The sequence below is a fragment of the Macrosteles quadrilineatus genome, unplaced genomic scaffold (genome assembly GCF_028750875.1).
Source record: "Macrosteles quadrilineatus isolate MER2022 unplaced genomic scaffold, UCM_ALF_1.0 Scaffold_5__1_contigs__length_97177068, whole genome shotgun sequence".
NCBI classification, from domain to species: domain Eukaryota; kingdom Metazoa; phylum Arthropoda; class Insecta; order Hemiptera; family Cicadellidae; genus Macrosteles; species Macrosteles quadrilineatus.
The window spans coordinates 45030882-45050903 of NW_026542598.1; the positions used below are offsets into that span (position 1 = coordinate 45030882).

General features: G+C 34.7%; 1 protein-coding gene across 1 annotated transcript in view; it reads left to right on the plus strand.

Annotated features, from left to right (window-relative positions):
* The first annotated feature begins 377 nt into the window (after positions 1-377).
* Positions 378-20022, plus strand: part of LOC128994159 (ecotropic viral integration site 5 ortholog-like) — a 130825-nt gene continuing 111180 nt past the window's right edge. Inside the window, exon 1 of the mRNA XM_054418485.1 lies at positions 378-559. The gene's annotated coding sequence lies outside the window, so the exon portion shown is untranslated. The remainder of the gene's footprint in view (positions 560-20022) is intronic.

The following is a 20022-nucleotide window of genomic DNA, read 5'->3' on the forward strand; positions in this document are numbered from 1 at the left end:
AAATAATAATGCACCTACTCGACATGTAATACAAGGGACTAAAATATAACAATTATTATTATACACTTTGCTCTTGTTTCCCACATCTGACTTTTAAACTGCTTTGAAAAAAGAGCGTGAAGTTCAAGGAATGTGATCTTAATTTACCAGCTGATTAAAGTGTAGTAAGCTGACTTTTCATTGGTGGTAAGAGGATAACATTTGTAACGTTCTTGATTTTTAGCGAATGACAACCACGGTCCACGAATTTTAGCTTTTTTTTAAATACAACAGTGAAAAAAACTTATAATTTTCTGTTTGTATATGTGTCCACTGCCACTCTGTTAGCAGCATATTGTACTGTGTACAGACTGTCATTTCCAGCTGTCAGTGTCAACGTCAACTAAACTAGTGAGTGTAGTCAGTGTACTGTAGTTTCAACCAAGTGGGAGTGGTGAACCTGTTCTTGTTGATATCAACGTCTCGATTTCTGATCAGTGCTCAAGAGACCTAAGTTATCAAAAAACCACAAAACTAACCCGTTTTCCTTTTACTAGAATCGCCACCAAGGATTTCAAAGGTAAAACTGACTCCAATGTTTACTAGGCTATTTTATTTCATGCAGACGAAATGGGCTAGGTTATGTTCAAATTGGCAACACAAACTTTCTATATTAAGTATACAACCGACTGTTTTCTTGCGAGCGAGAGAGTATGAATAGACTATATATTTAAATCTATCTTTTTCATATCCTACTTTGTCTTAAACTTAATCCTTCTTAGTTAGCTTGCAACTTATTTTTTTGTACACTTCTCCCCTCTGAATCTATGGGCTAGTCCCTACTTGAACCTTGGCTTTTTAACTGTAATTCTCTGTAAGCTAGTTTAAAGACTGACTCATTATAGGCTTTTGTAATCCACTTCAGATAGGATGGATTCGCGTGTCAACTAACCTAGATAGTTAACGGTATAAGTTAATAGTTGTCTATGATAAATAAAGCATAAGTTTTGGGTTAGACTTACCCTTATGTTAGTCTTTAAAGTTATTGTAGGCTACCAATTACCTACGGTACTTACAATGAGGCAAGGCCTCCACAGCAAATGTATTATCAATTAGGTCTATGAATATCAATCATTGATTTGGGGACACCACCTAGGTGTGTAGTTTAACCGAAATATAAGTGTAGAATGGTGTGAGGTGATGTGTGTAGCTTTGTTACTGACTAAGATCAGCTGTTTCACTAGTCAGAATAATTTATTTAAAGCCCAATGATCAGGGCCCAGTTCCGACTTCCGAGCCATCAATAAGCTATACTGGTAGGCCTGCGCCTACAGACTTTTCTAAAGATCGAACCGGCAAAATTCTTCTACTGAGTAGTAAGCTTGTTAGATTTTCTTTGGGTGGATTAAAAAAAAAAACTTCAGCATCTTTACTTTCCCTTACCTGCTGAAATTCTATTATATTCTAATGCATGTAGGACTTGGTCCATCTCTCACTACACTGGATGAAACTTGTGGTAGGCTACATGTAACATTTCCTTCTGCCTTATTGAATATGGTAGTTATGGATTTGTAAATTTTTTGGAAAATTTTCTGGCTTCTTTTTAACTGTCACTGAAGACTCAAGAATGAACAGAGCAGGCAGTATGAGTATTTTAAGTTGTATACAAATTGGTTAACAATGTGATAAGTAAGGTACTCTCTCAAATGTTCTATACTAAGCGTTTTTGAAGCAAAAATATACACTCCGCCAAAGGACTATTCCCCAAAAAATATCTCACCGTAATTCATTATGCTATGGAAGCATCCAAAATAAACTTTCAACAGTAGGTAGCCTACAGCTTGATCAACTATCAATTGCAGCCTACGTGTGACACACAGCTGTCAGTCTTGCTGCTGTGGCTTTCACTTGGTTGCCATTTTAAGTCACTGGCTATTGTCAGACCAAGATACTTAATAAAGTCATCTACAACAAAACTAGCTGCATCAAGGCGAAGTGAAGTGTTTTCAGGCTTCTTACGGTTGTAGAATTGTATCTAGCCTTAGTTTTACCCCTATTCAGTATAAGATCGTTTTCTTTACACCATCCGCTCATTTCATATAGGCCAGTTTGTGCCTTGCCTCTTAGCCTACCCAAGTCACTGTCCTGCACCAAGTAACTCACAACATCAGCAAAGAGCCACACTTTCCCTTCAGCAAAAATTTCAGGCAAATCGTTGACATAGATCAGAAGCAATTAATACTGGTCTAAGGTTGGAGTCTTGCGGCACTCCGGTGTTTATGACAGGGGAAATTGTAGAACGGTACTTTCTTGTTAGTCCACCAGACCCTGAATATTTTATTGTTACAATCTGGTGTCGGTCCTGTAGATAGGTAGAAAACCATTGGAGTGGCTTACCTTTAATTCCAATATTTGCCAGTTTATTTTTCAGTTTAGAGTACGTTCACAATGCATGCTGGTTTTCTGAGTCAGATTGTCGGCCGGCTTATTGTTTCATGCTAGTAAACGTAAGCGGCCATAGTGCACCTGCATGCCAATTTTCTGCGCGCAGGCAGTGTGACTCAGACTTTTACCGGAATGAATTGTTCATTCTGGTTTCAGACAAGCTGCCTATCGGACTGTTGATTTTTGTTTTGTATTGAGTGTTTCATTACATTGACCATAGATATCTACAAATTGCTATCAAAAGTTCAACACATTCCAGCAAATTGCAATAAGCGCATCAAAGTGCATTATTTCTAAAAATATAGCAACATTGAACTTAAATCTGAATTAAATCTGCTGCTTTAATTAAATTGTTTGTCATATTGCCTTTTTATCAAATGAACAATCTAACTTGTGGACATTTTTAAGAGGATTAAATTAAAGGTGTACAAGCTCATCCTGAAATATAAAGAACACCTGTTGTCGTCTGCAAGAAGTTGCGGGAAAATATGTATGTATCCCTTAAATAGTTCTCAACACAGACAGGTACACCTTAACCTGCTCGCACTATGGCCACCACAACGGAGTCAGACACTCGGCGCCAAAAATCTGAATCTGACTTCTCGTGGACGTACCCTTACTATGGGAGAGAAGGTCAAAGGCCTTTGTCATGTCATAAAACAAGCACAGGGATTCCTCCAACACATCCCTGAGAATAAATAAACTGTTGTAGTTTGCTTGTTTACGGATATCTTTTAATCAAATTTGGCAATTTTGTTTATTTCAAACTAAGCTATCAACATTTCAATAAACAACACACCTCATACAACAAAGGCTACTTTAGCAGCAAACATAAGTGAACATCAAAATTAATGTTATTTAAATTGAAAATACAAATGTGACAATTATAAGGATATACATATTTTAGTGGAAATCTAGCCAGGTAAATGGAAATTCGCTTAGTCTGCATGTTTGCTACGGCTGGGGTATTTTACTTGACCTTGACATTTGTTTCTCCCACTTACATCTTTGTTTCTCTCTGGTCTGGTTAAAGGATGAGTCATGAATCATCTCAGAGGCGGCATCAGTGACTCATCCTAGTTTTTCTAACGGCTTTCTCTGGAATGTCTCATACCCGCGCATTCAAAATAATATAGGCTAGGTCAAATTATATAATTAATATTTTTATACAGTGTGTAAATTAAGTATTGAAACAAATCTGTGTTTTTGAAACTGAAATAGATAGAAATATTCTGTTTGTAGCATTGATTCTTAACAAAGGTTCTGCAATTTTTTACTAAAAAAAAATTGTTTAAACCCACTAACAGGGTAGGGGGTAGGGGGTTACTTATTTTTTTCAAAAAGCAACCCCTATCGAGTGACCCGTTTTTTTGAAGGGCTTGTAAAAAAAAACACAATGATGCAAACCCAAGGCAAATATTTCAACCCTACTCAAAATGTCAGGTATTTCAAAATGGGTGCTTTTTCACGTAAATCAAATTTTTGAATACCCGCCATTTAGGCTAGGGATGACCTATCTACTTTGGGTTTGCGCAATTGTATTTCTTTTGAAAAACCCTTCAAAATGAGAGGTCACTCAATAGGGGTTATTATTTAAAAAAAATCACCCCCGCCCCCTAACCTGTTAAAGGTGTTAAAAAATATTGTTGATGTAAAAAGTTGCGGAACCTGTGTTAACAATAAATTCCACAAAAATAATATTTCTATCTATTTCGGTTTTAAAAATACAGATTTGTTTCCATATTTGTGAAATTGGTGCTTTTTCACATTCAGTATAGCCTATCAAATTTTGGAATACCTGTCATTTCGGCTAGGGGTGAGATATTCACCTCGGGTTTGCGTCATTGTGTTTCTTTTGACAAATCCTTCACTCAATAGGGGTTGCTATTTGAAAAAAATAAGTCACCCCCTACCCTGTTAGGGGGGTTAAAACATATTTTTGATGTAAAAAATTACGGAACCTTTGTTAACAATCAACGCCAGAAACAAAATATTTCTTTCGGTTTAAGAAGCAAAGATTTGTTTCAAGACTTAATTTACACACTGTATTATCTCAAGGTTAAAGATAGTGTGATGCAATTCAGTAAAAGGTGTGATCTCGTATCTATTATGGTCCCGGTTACCAATGATTGGACTATCAATTAATTTCACTATCCGTCATAAATAGGCCCTAAGACCGGTAAAAAAAAATAGTTTATTCCCTATATAAGAAATGTACTAAAACGTATAAAATCCAACAAAGTTTCAAAAGATTGTGTACATGTTTTACTAGTAGGGACCTGCAAATAATTTATTTTAAGATACCTAATTTGGTTTCCATGCTCATAAATTGTTCCAGTGTCCATGTTAAACTATTTTTAGTTTATTCCAAGTCAAACATATTCAATGCATTTCTTTGAGAAACTTTGTGAAAGGAAAGCAGCAGATGTGTTATAAATGGAAATGTAAAGGTCTCGCAGGCCCTTTACATCTGGGATATGATTATACAACACATTAGTGGAGCTGTCTTCCATTTTGACCTTAGGCCAGTTTTGTAAATGTTGCATTGGAAGTGCAAAATTTGTATGAAGCTTGAAAAAGAACAAATTAAAAATAAACTGTATCAGCAAACTGACATACTTTCTCCCATCAGCTTATCAACAACCCTTATAGCATATACATTACATTACATTACATTACATTTTGTTGTCATGAGAGCCGAAGCCCCCTGACTGCATACCCGGTACCTATCCTTTAGGACATACCCGGGCCCCATGATGTAGGCCGAAGCTTACGCATCAACCTTTAGCACATCATGGGCGGATGACTTAAGGTCATCAGGCTCGCCGGCTGCCGAAGCAGACCCTTCGGAAAGAGGGTTGCCCCTCAATCCTAACCAGGGATTCCGGCTGCTTGTTTAAGCGTCACTCCACCTGGGTTCCACTAGGTCGGAACCTAGAGGTCCATGGTAGAGCGCCCCGACGCATTTAGTGCAAGCAACACTCGGGACCTATCTAATCCCTGACAGGCAGAACCCGCCATCAATAGCCAGGAGGAAGGGGACCATCAGCACGCTGACGGGGGGAACCCCAATCTCCCATTTACACCGCTGCCCGATCGAGGCCTTACCCATTGCTGGGAAACCAGAGATAACCAGAGCGATAGATCCCCAGATACCCCTGGCGGGCTCGGACCCAGCACCCGATCTACTTCGTTTGCCCGTCAGACCCAACATCACTGCCAGGCCATCAGGGTTTCCCAAAAGGAGGCAGGTATAGAAGTGGGACCCACCCGGATGAACCTATCCACCAGAGGTGGCGACACCCTTGACTCAATTGAGGTTCCGGGAAGAACCCCCCACACTCAAGATAACCATACCGTCCGTGCTCAGAGACAGGGATTGGTTTGCATAAGTACCTACAAACCGTTGCCCTCACACTGCGGAAAGTTACGTTGCCCTTGAGTGTCCCCGTGAGCTGCGGGTACTTGCCCGTTTTCACCTCCAGGAAAGGTTACTTCCAAAGTCGAGGATTTGCCCACTGAATGCTGGTCGCACACAACAAGCAGGCCGAAGCCCAAAGAACCACAGACACAGGTAGGTTAGAGATTATGATGTACTTCCATCTCTCCTAGAGCTAAACACCCCTCCATCCTGGATAAAGGAATGTCACTGGGACCCGATGCCCAGTCGTCCATGTCTGTGGCCAACTTGAAAATGCCGATACCAACACGGAGCATTTACCTCCCCTCTGGGGGCTAGGTATTTCACCTCCCAGGACGAGGCTACTTCCAAAGTCGAGGATATGCCTCACAAAATGTCAGTCGAACACAACAGGTAGGACAGTGTCACAACCACAGTTACAGGTAGATGAGGAGAGGCGGAATTAACGGCGTCACTGAGAGCTAAACACCCCCCCACCCTGAATGGAGGGAATGTCACTGGAGGCTCCCCCTAAGGGGCTGGCGCTTACCAGTCGTCCATAACTGTGGTCTACCTGAAGTGCCGGGTCTGACACCGGGCAGTTACCTCCCCTCTGGGATCCTTATAGCATATACAAATGGAATTAAATAAAAACCGACAGCAGTGCGGTGGTTAGCATTAGCTCTGGCGTCCACCGCTAGGAGCGCCGTGTAGTTAAGGTGCACACGCTACCTAACTACCGAGGGTTCTTTTGTTTCTGGGATGTCAGTTATGTAATGACTAAACCAAGACTCGTTTCTCTGTGCTATAAGAAACAACAAGGCCAAATTCCATTTTACTAGTGTAACTACAATGTGCAAGCGTTGTTTACAATAGATGCAATACTTAACTTAATTCATAAAGTAACATAATTAAAGTACATATGAACTTTCTTAGAAAGGTATTACACATTTTGCCCGATTCGTCGATTTTCGGGGTTATCGATTCGCGAACGTTATTCGGTCACTATTTCACCTAATAGAAGTCATGGGAAAGAGGGAGCGCTATGGCGGAAGGTAAAGAATCAGTTTGCGAAGTATAAATGCTCAACGGCACTTTATGGAGCTATAAATCCAAACCACTTGAGTTACTTTCTTGAATCTCGTCGGCGCTCGAAACATTTCCCTGCGTTGGAAAATATCCTTCAAACTTTGCCGTTTCATGACTTGGTAATTCAATTGTGTTGCTAAATGGAATTGGGTTGGGGCTCTATAAAATTTTAATGATTAACTTCTTTTGTTTACTTTCTGTCGGTAACTTTGGTTTAGGTGGTTTGAAAACATAAGCATATACGAACGTTTTATTTTTTATTTGCAACAAAGGTATGGAGTACAAAGAGGAAGTTAATTGTTGGGATTTCTCTGTAGATGAACAACGATTAAAGATTCGAACAAAAAATTAAATCAACTTGCACTCGATAACTACCTTTACACGTTAAAAACGATAAAATGATGACACCTTCACTAAAAAAAATAGATACAAAAGTTTGATAATAGTGAGACACTTCACAGCAGGATTTCCTCAAGAGCAAATTTATTTCTGAATCAAAAGTTAATAAGATTAAAAAGCCCTGCAGCAATCGTAAACTTTAATTGGTACCACGAATACTAGAAAAATACCGGTATGGATCATAAACATAAACAAGTAACGTTGTTGGCCCGAATCATATACTAATAGCATTGAACATATGTTTTGGCCGTTCCATTTAAGCAATGTTAAAACATGTTTATTTTCGGGCCAAAAACGGCATTTTTGATGTTTATGATCCATACCGGTATTTTTCTCGTATTCGTGATTGGTACTCAAGTATTACGGATACGAAAAGGTGAAACAGCACACGAATACTAGAAAAATACCCGGTATGGATCATAAACAAAAACAAATCACGTTTTTGGCCCGAAAGTAAACAAAACCATACGTTAATTAATACTATTAATAGGGGGTTTGTTTACTTTCGATTCGGGCCAAAAACGTCATTTGTTTATGTTTATTACCCATAGCTTGTTTCGTATTTTGCAATGGATAACTTAAAGTTTTCATTGTCGTCATAAAGTTCTAACCACATCTTTTTTTCTCACCGCACAAAATTCAATAAATTGTTTTACTGTTGTCCCAGTGGTTGTCTAAGTTTTACTTTGCGGATTATAAACTTTCACTCGTGCCCCAGTTCGGATATTCATTCTTGTTTGGCCTCTTCCGACACAAAATACTTAGCAGTTTTGTCCACTGTTGTCAACAACAAAGACAATCAACGTTGCGGGTGATAATATAGCTCGTGATGAAACGTTGTGAGTTGTGTGCAATTTGTTTAAGATTGAAGCTATCTATTCATATATTTTACATTCTCTTTCCATACATAGTTTTTGGAGGAAGTATTTTTTTCTGTCAAACATTTTTAGTTTCCATTTTAGGTGGAACTATGTTTAGGTCCTCCCCTCTGAACCCCAAAAAGTTGTTTTCAAAGTGATGTCTGAGTGTGTCTAATTTGGTATGTACGTACCAATCCTCCTTGGCATCTCCAGGCGTTCGTATTTTTTTTTTTTTTTTTTTTTTTTTTCAAAAACTGATGTTCCCATTAAAACCTGTGATATAATGGGAACATTGGATTTCCTCAAATATGTTACTGTATCACAATCTAGTACGTATTATTATCCTAATTTTAAACCAAATGGTACAACCCTCATTGTTGTGAAAAATTACCGTTTGGTAATGAAATTTGGTGATTTTCACCATAAAACATCAAAGTTACTCCCACCAAAGGCCACACTAAATTGCCTTGTCCCACCGCTTACCCATTATAAGGGTTGTTGACAAGCCAATTGGAGAACGTAATGCGTTTTGCTATATTCGTATAATATCTCCAACACGTATAATACTAATGAAGAAGCTGTTGATCGTAAACAGACAATCACAGTATTTAGTTTGAGAAAAATCTTAACGAAAAGTATCTTACGATAAGGAAACAAAACGTTTAAAATTGATGATCATAGAAAAAATTCGCAACAGTACAAAATAGGAATGGCATACACTCGTGTAGAGTGTGCCACAACTTGTAATATGGTGGGACAAGATATCAAATATGCAACTATAGCCGGTGTGGGGGGAGATGTCATGGAATATTCAGGGTATGGCGGGACAGAGACATGGTTATTGTGACAGGTGATGTTTGCTGTACCTTGAAGTGTTCAAGAAATACCCGCCTCGGTCCTCATTTCGAATCAACTTGAAAAAATAAAATCAAATCAAATTCGGACACTCAGAGGGGATACAGCAGTCAAAATTTGTTTTCAATTATTGCTAAAATATTCGTGTGTTTAGTTGAATTTTGTCGTGTCTATGCTAGAAATATATGAAATGTTATTTGGGCGTGTTACTAGTCTAAAACTTTGGTAAGGGATGGACGGGTTCGAACCCAGACACACTTACAACACATGGGTTTGGACCGCTGTTTCAAAAGATGTTGAATACTTCCTACTGGGAAAAAATCATAAAGAATTCCTCCATTTCCCCTTTCCGATTATCCTAAGTAATCGATTTTTACAAATGAGGTGTCATTCTAAAGCTTATGGTTTATTGGAGAAGCGAATTTTAGGCTATTAAAAAGGTAGTTTTCTTTAGGGCTTCGCCCCCTAGCCTTTGACTTATTAATTTCATAAGCTCTCAAACGTCCAGTAACATAAGACGTTATCCATTCTATGGGTTTTCTAATCGTCAAATACTGTGTCACTTGCCCTGTCCAACTTCATTGCTTGTTTGCATTCTAATTATCTCCTTTCCTCAATTAGCTCAAATAAACCATAACCAGTCTAATTGTACGTGTTTGAGATAATTGTTCTGCTTTGTTAGCTCGTATTGTTACCGTTTCCTTTGTCACACCTGTTTTTGTCACTTTTGCTTTTTATACATATACAGTACTTGTTAATATGGATAGTATAACAAAATATTGTGCAATAAGCGCTTTCACTACGCGTTCTCGTTCAGTATTGAAAATTGCGTCCATATAAAGTATTCTTTTAAGGCACTTTGAAATTATTGTTGCGTTAAGATCACTTCTTTGTACATGTCTGTCTATGTTTTGTTTCATTTGTCAGGACTAAAATTGATGGATTCACTACTACTATCTTTCAGTATCACAAGTTGACTATTATGATTTATTTCCATATTTTTCTTCAGATAGAAGTAAATCTGAACGTGTATTAATGGAAATATTTAATATTTTTTTTATTTTAATGTTATTATCCGTTTTATTTAATTTTAGAAAGTTTGTTAAGGGGTTTCGGAATTCGGTGTTTATTTTTTATCAGAGGTAAAATATATTTTTATTGCTGTGTGTTTTTTATGAAACTTTCCAAAATTTGCAAGTTTAAAGTAATACTGGCTTAGAACCAATTTAAACTGCTTTAATGATTAATTCATTTGTATATTTTTTAAATCACAATGAAATACACTTTAAACAATTAGGCGATATACGCGTTAGAAAATTATCTAGTTCCTTTGATTATAATAGTTAACTTTACATACCTAGTTATGAATGAATCAAGAAAGTATTGAAAATCCGGGGAAATTCCGATCTCTGGTTGAAATGGTAGTTTTGCCTATATACTCCATCTGAATGAATATTTCATTCCATTTTATGAGTTTAAATCCCAAATTCACCGAATTGTTCCATGTACTGAGAGAGAGGGATGATGCGGAAACAACCATCTGTATTAGCATTGGCGAGTATTCATACTGAATACAAGGGTTAGGTGGTTTAACAGGTATTTCGGTCCAGGAGTCGATACTGAAATCGTCTGGAAATATTCAGATAATATACCATAATGCAGATTTAATGTTTAAACCATCAGCTTTCATTTTCTGTTCTACACAAAATTTACAATAGTCTATGTCGCACCGTTTGAAAATTGTCCAACATGTACGGCAAATAATTTGGGTAGTCAATAACAAGTGATAGAAATTTTAGTTAAAGTTTGTACACTAACTTCATCCAGGGCTGTATTTAATTATCTTTGATAATTTTTTAGAACAAAGTTTTAATTATTGATAATATAATCAGCATCAGAAATCAATTTCAAACTAAAAACACAAGGTCTATTAAAATTGGTTCATTACTAGAATTAAAAATAAATGTTATACAACACTCACTGATGTACATGAAAGGACACTTTAACTGTATAATGATATCGTGTTAAAATGAGTTTTACATAATTACTTACAATGTTTAGTGTAAATGTGTGTAAATGACATACTGCGTGCTATACGGATTATTTTTTAATTATTCAAGTTAGTCAATAAATGTCTTTGCCTGTTAGTTAATTAAAATCTTGAATTCCAGAAGTAGCGTAGGTTTAATTATCTTTTTTAACACGCTGGACGGGGGTTTTTAAAGCTTTTGTACGCTTTCATTTCATAAAGGCTGTATAATTAACACGAAACCAAGATAGGCTGGTCTTAACGAAGCATTAAAAGGCTGCATGGGGATTAAGGACATTTAAACTTGTACAACAAAACAACTGGGATTTAATTCAATTGTACTTCTCCAGCTACTATTTAGCTCCGCGGTGGCGTTGGTAAAACGGTTAACGGAGGTTTTTCATTTGTCGGTGACTTAATTAAAAGAACGTGATCGTTTATATAACAGACAGCTGTTCTATACAAAAATTCTATTCTCAAATCGAGTGTAAACTATTACAAAACATACTTTGAACAACTGTCATACAACATTATAATCTTATAAGAGATCACTTATCGTGTAGATATTTTTTAACAATTGAAGAGACTAAAAATACCTATTCTTAAGTTTTACTTTTGCTACTTAAAATATTAAACTAGCTTATACTTAATTGTTTTAAAAGTAGCCAACATCTCCTTCAAACTTTACACATAATACGATGGCAGAAACTTTAAACATTGACCACGAATATGTTTTAGGAAATTAAAGAATTCGTTATCACACTACTAAAGAAAAAAACAGCCGTTTTAATGCATGCGTTGTTGGTCTAAACAAACTATTTTTTCCCTATGGATTAAAAAGCCTTTTTAGTCTAGGGAGTTAATGACGTCAGCAGTTTATTTCGATCACTTGTTTACTTCGATTGTACCCAAGCCTCGAAAATATTGGTTGAATCGATTTTAGTTCATTGTTGCATTGTTTGTCGTTGACTAGATTCAAATTTGTCTACGTTGAATCTAATCTAGATTCCAATCTTGGAAGATGGATAAAACGCCCGGAAACCCAAATGCACTGTAAACCCAAGAAATTATAGAAATCCATTGGTATATGAATAGTTCGACATATCATCTGACAGTGTAATAGATACAAACACAATCGTAATTGACGAAATTATTCACTACTCTACTTTACAAGTATTCACAATAGCAAGATTGAAAAAATGGAAGCTATTTTGGAGCTTATCATTGCAGTGTTTGTGTTTTGTAATAAAATTTAGGTTGCTTAAATAATGGTGCAGTATGACAAATCATAGACAAATAGAATTTAATATAGACCGAAAACATTGCTCTGGTTAGTATAAGTTCTGGCGTCCACCGCTAGGAGTGTCGTGTAGTTAGCACGTGTGCCTTAACTACACGGTGCTCGCTAGCGGTGGACGCCAGAACTTGTGCAAATCGCAGCACTGATGTCGGTCTGTATATTTAATTCTATTTGTCCATGGGCACAAATATTTTATAACACGGGGGAAAAGTGTATTTTACAATGTAGTCTTACAATAATTGCATTCTGTAGAATGATGACGTATGCAGAACACCCAGCTGAATATTCAGTCAGCTGATTGTATACAACATTTAAACTGAGGAAACCTTGTCTGTTTACGTTGCTTTTCTCCTCTTGTTTGCATACATTTTCATCCAGATAGTGCACTCAACTTGTGTTCTACCAAGTCTTGCCTTCCTTGCATATTAATCTGATTTTTGTTAGTTAAAAACTATTCGGAATTGTTTGGTAAATCTATTGTTAAAAATTTGCTATCCATTACAATTGTATATGTATACAGTATGTGAATATAATATTTATAATTTTGTTAGGGAAATCAGCGTTACTTGACTAAAATTTTACTTTTGAACACAGGAAATATTATTTTATTCAAGTATAATTTGTGTGTATTATTGAAATAAAAATGTAATGAAGTCGATTTCTGATATTTGCTTAATACAAATCGTCATCACACGAACGGAATAAAAATATTCTACAGTATTCGTATTAGAATATTTCTACGGCCTGAATTATTATTTTTTATACTTTCCCTAGGTAATAGCCCAAAATGATTTTCCACATTACTTCAGGAATACTTGTATCAATTTATTGCAAAACTGAGAAGAATTTAACCACTTCAATAAGAAATCTAAATTGTCAATGTAAATAACCATAGGCTACAAACGCTATGGGAAGATTGTTTTGCAATTAAGCCAAGTAATACGAGACAATCTGCACTACTGACACATACATAACAATTGATAAATCTGAATTACTGACATTTATTCATAAAGATAAATAAATCAACATTACCGACACATATACATAACTATGGATGAATCTGGATTACCGACGCGTATACATAACGATTGATGTATTTTAAGGCGGTGGTAAGGAGGTTAGGTTGGTAATATTGTCACTATGGCTGTTGGCTACGGGTTGGCCAATAGTTAAGGGGGAAAGCGTAGCCGACTATAGAGTCAACAACCTTCCCAGTGTTTTGTATATACACGAGTCAAATACAAATATACGTGTATATATTGTCTGTCGTAAGAATACAGCGTATTCGTATTCTGAGGTAGTAAGATTGGAGCCGTGTTCTAATTGTATTTGCGAGTTTACATTTTTTAACCGATTTATTTTAAATTTATAACAAAAAATTTTATAAAATAACAACGTATACATCCTAAAAAAGAGTCCGTTATAGATAAGTTGTATGAAATACTTTGAGTGCTATAAGTACAATTAGTTAAGATTAAGACATCGAATGTACCGTTTAGCTCATTTCCAATGCTATTGACCCTTTGCAAAATATACTATCGTGAAGTTTCATTTCAGTGTTGTAGTTTTTGGAAGTATAAATAAAATTAAGAAAATAACTTGTATTAATTGAGTCACTGATGAAATGGACTGTTTTAGACCTCGTTCCTGTCTTGTACAACATCGTATTTAAACAAGATGTCCATTGTCTACTTCATTGTTCAATGTTAACGAGTTAACTTACAATATTTTAATAATATTCATTTTACTTTCTCCCCCTATACATATATATGGAGAAAATATTGTTTTTGTCAAAATTTTCGAGTTTGAGTTTTGAATGGATATATCCGTTTTGGTTTCCCCTGGACCCAAAAAAGTGGTTTTCGAAAAGATGTCTGTATGTAAGGATGTGTACAGAGCTACAGACTACATCCGTGGTCCGATTTTGATGAAATTAGGTATGTAGGTACTGATCCTTTATATCACAAGGTTTTTTCATTTTTTTTTTAATTTTGATTTTAATGGTGATTTTCCCATAAAACTCCATAAAATAACGGAAAAATCATATTTTCTCGAAAATAGTACGAACGATGTTTATAAAAATTTGGTATGTTGTAGCCCTTTAAATTCTGAACAAAAGGGTAGAACTCTAATTCTTGTAAAAATTACGGTTCAAAAGTTATTGTAAATTATGTTATTTTCACATTAAAAACCATAAAATAAAGAAAAATAGTATTTTCGCAAAAGCCGGTTTTGATTGCTATTAGCATGTGATGGTCCTTATAATTCTTAACAACATATCGCAACCACCAATTTTGCTGTATAAATTACGGTTCGAAAGTTATCGCAACTTTTGTCATTTTCCATATAAAAAATCATAGTTACTCTCACCCTTACCCAAGATAAAGGTTGTTGACAAGCTTATGGGAGAAAGTACTGGGTGGCCCATAAGTCAGTTGACGCTTGCATTTTTTTTTTTAAATTTTAGCAGTTGGTACCATACACAGCTGTAATACCACAGCTGTTGGGAGTTGTGTTTAGTAATTGTTGTTGTTTAGTTTGAGGTTATGTTTGATAGTTATTCATGATAGTGTGTTCATTGTTATTCGATAAACAATAAATAGAAAGTTAACAACAGAACAGCGTGTATTTGTTTTGCAAACATGGTGAAAACATGGCCATAGTTATAGTGATGTGTGCAATTTGTTTGTAGAACGTTTTCCGAATGTTCAACCTCCATCTCGACAGTAAATGTTGTTTTTGAGTTATGAATTAATAATAGACATGTATTCCATTTTGTTGTGTATCATTTCATTAAATGCAAATTTGTCAACTGACTTATGGGCTACCCAGTATTTAGGAAATGGCTGATACCGTTTATTTAATTAAAATATTTTAATGTGGTGACTCAATTAATATTTATACATACAGTAGCATAAGGTGTGTGGTTTATCAATATCAAACAAGCAACTGACTTATTTATTCACAATTGCCATTAAAAATTAAATTAATATTCGACATTAAATTACAACTCAACCATTATTTACCTCGATGACCGTTATCAATGGGTGTCATTACAACGTGGACTCATTAAGCCCATAAAGCTAACGATCCATTTACCATGAGGGGTTCGCATTTAACACAGCTACTGGTTACATGGATCCATACAGACTTATTGATGTTAGTTTATCATACAACGCTTTCAATAGAAAATGTGCAAGTCACTCGTTTTTTAAAAATATTCTTTGTTAATAAAATACTTGTTACTGTAGTCCGTACAGTAATTGTGATAATTTAAACCACTAGTATGCTTACTGTTTAAAATTACAAATAACGAGCTGTTGGCCCGTCCTACGTACGGGAATTGAGTTGTCAACTAAACTGAAGTTATGTCAATATTTCCATTTCTAATCCAAGCAAAGTTTACGTGGTTAAGCATTTATTGTAAACAAAAAGCTGCCTAGATGAATTAAAACATGTAAACATTGTTATTTTCCTATTCTCTCCTCAAAAGGTCACAGAAAAATAATTTGCATAGCCTTCATTGTAGACTTGGGGCAGAGCCTCAATTTGAATACATCAGTGGTTGTAGAATCTTACTTATTTCCTTGAATCAATGGCAAAATCACAGAATAATAAACAAACCTGATAGTTCTATAGAATATTTTTATGTTCAACCAGCTGTTGTGTCAATCCATGAAAATAAAAATATACCTGCTAATTCTATGTTTTGTTTTCCAGGTAACGGATCAGTTCCTGTTGGTAAATATTACGTTTTATATTAATAACTATATTTCTTTAAACGCGATCTTATAATAATTATAGTGAGATATTAGCTTTTAAAACAGTATGTATAAAATCAATTAATAGGCAAGCATGTTTCTTTAAACCTTTTTTTAGCTCGTGTGTATTGCAGGGAAAATCTACGCACACTGCCAGCTATTTTCCTGTATATGTGCAGAATCCCTTAATGAATTAAAATAGGTTCAAAAATAAGCACAAAATGAATTTTGAATTTAAAAGATTAACATGGGTTTTATGGGCTCGCCTTGCTGGTGACGAAGTAACATCAAAATATAAACAGAAAAAAACAAAACAAATTGAAGAAGTTTCAATCATATTTTTTAAAATAGAGAAGTCTCATTGCATACGTTTTAATCGACTTTTCGACCACTGGACGACCTCTAGTAATAATAGTTAATATAAATCTAATGGCTTACTAGGTTGGTGTTAGTTATTTAATATTTCTACAAAATTCCGCAGTTATAATAATCGTCGACATTTATACGATTCGTGGTTTATTTTGCTAAAGTAACCTGTAGTAGCCACGTTTTGACAATATTTCATGCAAAATGTAATATATTGACGCTATAAATTTTGCAACGGAACCTAATTCAATTAACCAGCATTACTGCTGCTACTCTACTGCTTGCTGGCCTATGCATCATTATGATGCTACTTAATTTGCTGTTTAAAACTATGGTTTGTTTATTTGTTATAATACTCTGCATAAAAGTTAAATATATATTCTTGTTTTACGTTACATGTTAAACATCTCCCTCGTGTACTTGCAACATATATCTCAACATATTCATGTTAAACATCTCCCTCATGTACTTGCAACATATATTTTATGTTGTGCCACTGTCAGTAGTGAATGCGTTTTGGGACCATCATAAAAAACCAAAGAACCTTTCTATAAAAATCAAATCCATAGTCTTCGAAAAAAATATTGCTGTGCGGAAGTGTTTAAAATTATTCCTACGCGAATAAAAAAATTACTCAATACATATTATAACACTATACTAAACGAATTCAGTTGAAAATTATCTTTCTGTAAATTAAATTACTCTCTAGGGATGGAATACATTGCACATCTGTAATATTAAATGTATTACATCACTATATTCTCTATATTGCTTCAAATATAAACTCGTGAACATTGTTTAGTGGAGTGAACATTTTATTACATTGCACTGCAGCAGAACATAGTGCTCTGTGCGAATATTCTTTGTGATAATTTCCATCAGTTATAAGACTTAGGTTGCAAACCGATATAAACCTTCGACAATATCTTCAAAGTGTTATGTCTGAAATATGTAAGGTCATTTACAAAAAGCGTTCATCCGGGGAAATTTATATCCGGGGTTTGTTTATTTGTTATAATACTCTGCATAAAAGTTAAATATATATTATTGTTTTACTTCCATGTTAAACATCTCCCTCGTGTACTTGCAACATATATCTCATCATATTTATGTTAAACATCTCCCTCGTGTACTTGCAACATATATCTCAACATATTCATGTTAAACATCTCCCTCGTGTACTTGCAACATATATCTCAACATATTTATGTTAAACATCTCCCTCGTGTACTTGCAACATATATCTCAACATATTCATGTTAAACATCTCCCTCGTGTACTTGCAACATATATCTCAACATATTTATGTTAAACATCTCCCTCGTGTACTTGCAACATATATCTCATCATATTTATGTTAAACATCTCCCTCGTGTACTTGCAACATATATCTCAACATATTCATGTTAAACATCTCCCTCGTGTACTTGCAACATATATCTCATCATATTTATGTTAAACATCTCCCTCGTGTACTTGCAACATATATCTCAACATATTCATGTTAAACATCTCCCTCGTGTACTTGCAACATATATCTCAACATATTTATGTTAAACATCTCCCTCGTGTACTTGCAACATATATCTCAACATATTTATGTTAAACATCTCCCTCGTGTACTTGCAACATATATCTCAACATATTCATGTTAAACATCTCCCTCGTGTACTTGCAACATATATTTTAACATATATTTATGTCGTGCAACTGTCAGTAGTGAATGTGTTTTGGGACCATCATAAAAGACCAAAGAACCTTTCAATAAAAATCAAATCCATAGTCTTCGAAACAAGTATTGCTGTGCGGAAGTGTTTAAAATTATTCCTACGCGAATAAAAAATTTAATCAATACATATTTTAACACTATACTAAACGAATTCAGTTGAAAATTATCTTTCTGTAAATTACATTACTTTCTAGGGATGGAATACATTTCACATCTGTAATATTAAATGTATTACATCACTATATTCTCTATATTGCTTCAAATATAAACTAGTAAACATTGTTTAGTAGAGTGAACATTTTATTACATTGCACTGCAGCAGAACATAGTGCTCTGTAAGAATATTCATTGTGAGAAAAAATACTGGTTAGGACTGTAAGCTACTACCTTTGGTGTAAACTAATGACTATGAGAGTATGCGTTTAAAATGATAAATAAAAGGTAATTTGTCTTTGCTTTCTTCCCATACATTGTTTTAAACTTCAGAGAACATTTTTTTTTTTATTTGTAATCAGTGGTGTATGGGCGTACATAATTTTATAGTACAGACATAACTTGCACAATTAAAGTGTTCCAGGTTTAATACAGTAGAAAGTTCTATGAAAAGGATAAAAAAACATAGTTAAAGGCACGAAATGTTCACATTCCCTGTAATTCTTTGTTTTATTTTCTTATACATATTTTTTTATTGTGTTGATCCTTCAATTTTTACTTGAAAGGTGCTTGTGACAAAACTATTAAAAACCACTACTTAATAAAACCAAAATCCTACGAACTTCCATACGGCAAACATAAAACATTTTAATCATAAAATATATAATTTGAAACTTTTACAAAATTTAACTTTTCTAAAAGATTTAATAGTATCAATAGTTTTCTAAATCCTTTCCATCAGTTACCTATGGAAAGTCCTTTCCATAGGTTTGAGAATAGATCTAAAACTGAAAATTTATTTTAATATTTGATATTTTTCGAAGGATTATAACAGCTGCTTCAATCTTCTTACTCTACTCTATTGTATTTAACACAATTAAACTTGTTTTTTTTATTTTCAGAAATTTTACACTGAAAACTATTCTTAAATAACAGTCAAAAAATATTAACAAGAAAACCATTCCGAAAGATATGCGATTTTCATTATTTTTTGTGTGTATAATCTTGCAATATTGTAATCACAGTGGACGACATATCTTGCCTTTGTGAGACGTTGTGTATTGGGATTTGTTCGTGTAGAGGCAGATAACAATGTGCTCAATTTATGGGTAAAGTTGGAGACCTTCATTGACCGTTTTCTCCCAGTTTGGTCTACTTTTAGTTTGTATCTAGTTTTATTTGTACTCTTGTTTTGTGTTCCCCATCCAATATGGTTAGCCAATAGTTCTGTACTTATTTAATACTCTGAGAGAGTATTGTGACAGTTTCTCGCTCAGTTTTTATTGATTGCGCAAATGGTGAGTATTTCTACACCACTTGAACTTGTTTTATCAATTTTGTTTTAACACAAGGTCTCAATAGTCGAATTGTATGATTTGTAAATCAATTTGTACCTTGGTTTCATCGACTCCGTCAGTATAAATGCTAAAAGATTCACAACCGTGCGATCTCCTGGAAAATAATTGAAATTTTGAATCCTTTTAAATCTTCTGAGCCATATATTTTAACATTGAATAGTCGCTTAAACCGATCACTGATATGTTTACGATTGAATTACTTATTACTTCGAATCACCATGTGTTCTGAATTGGCCCTCTGCTTCGAGTTTAAAAAATTGTATGACAAATTTGATAATATTTGAGGCAGAAAGATATTC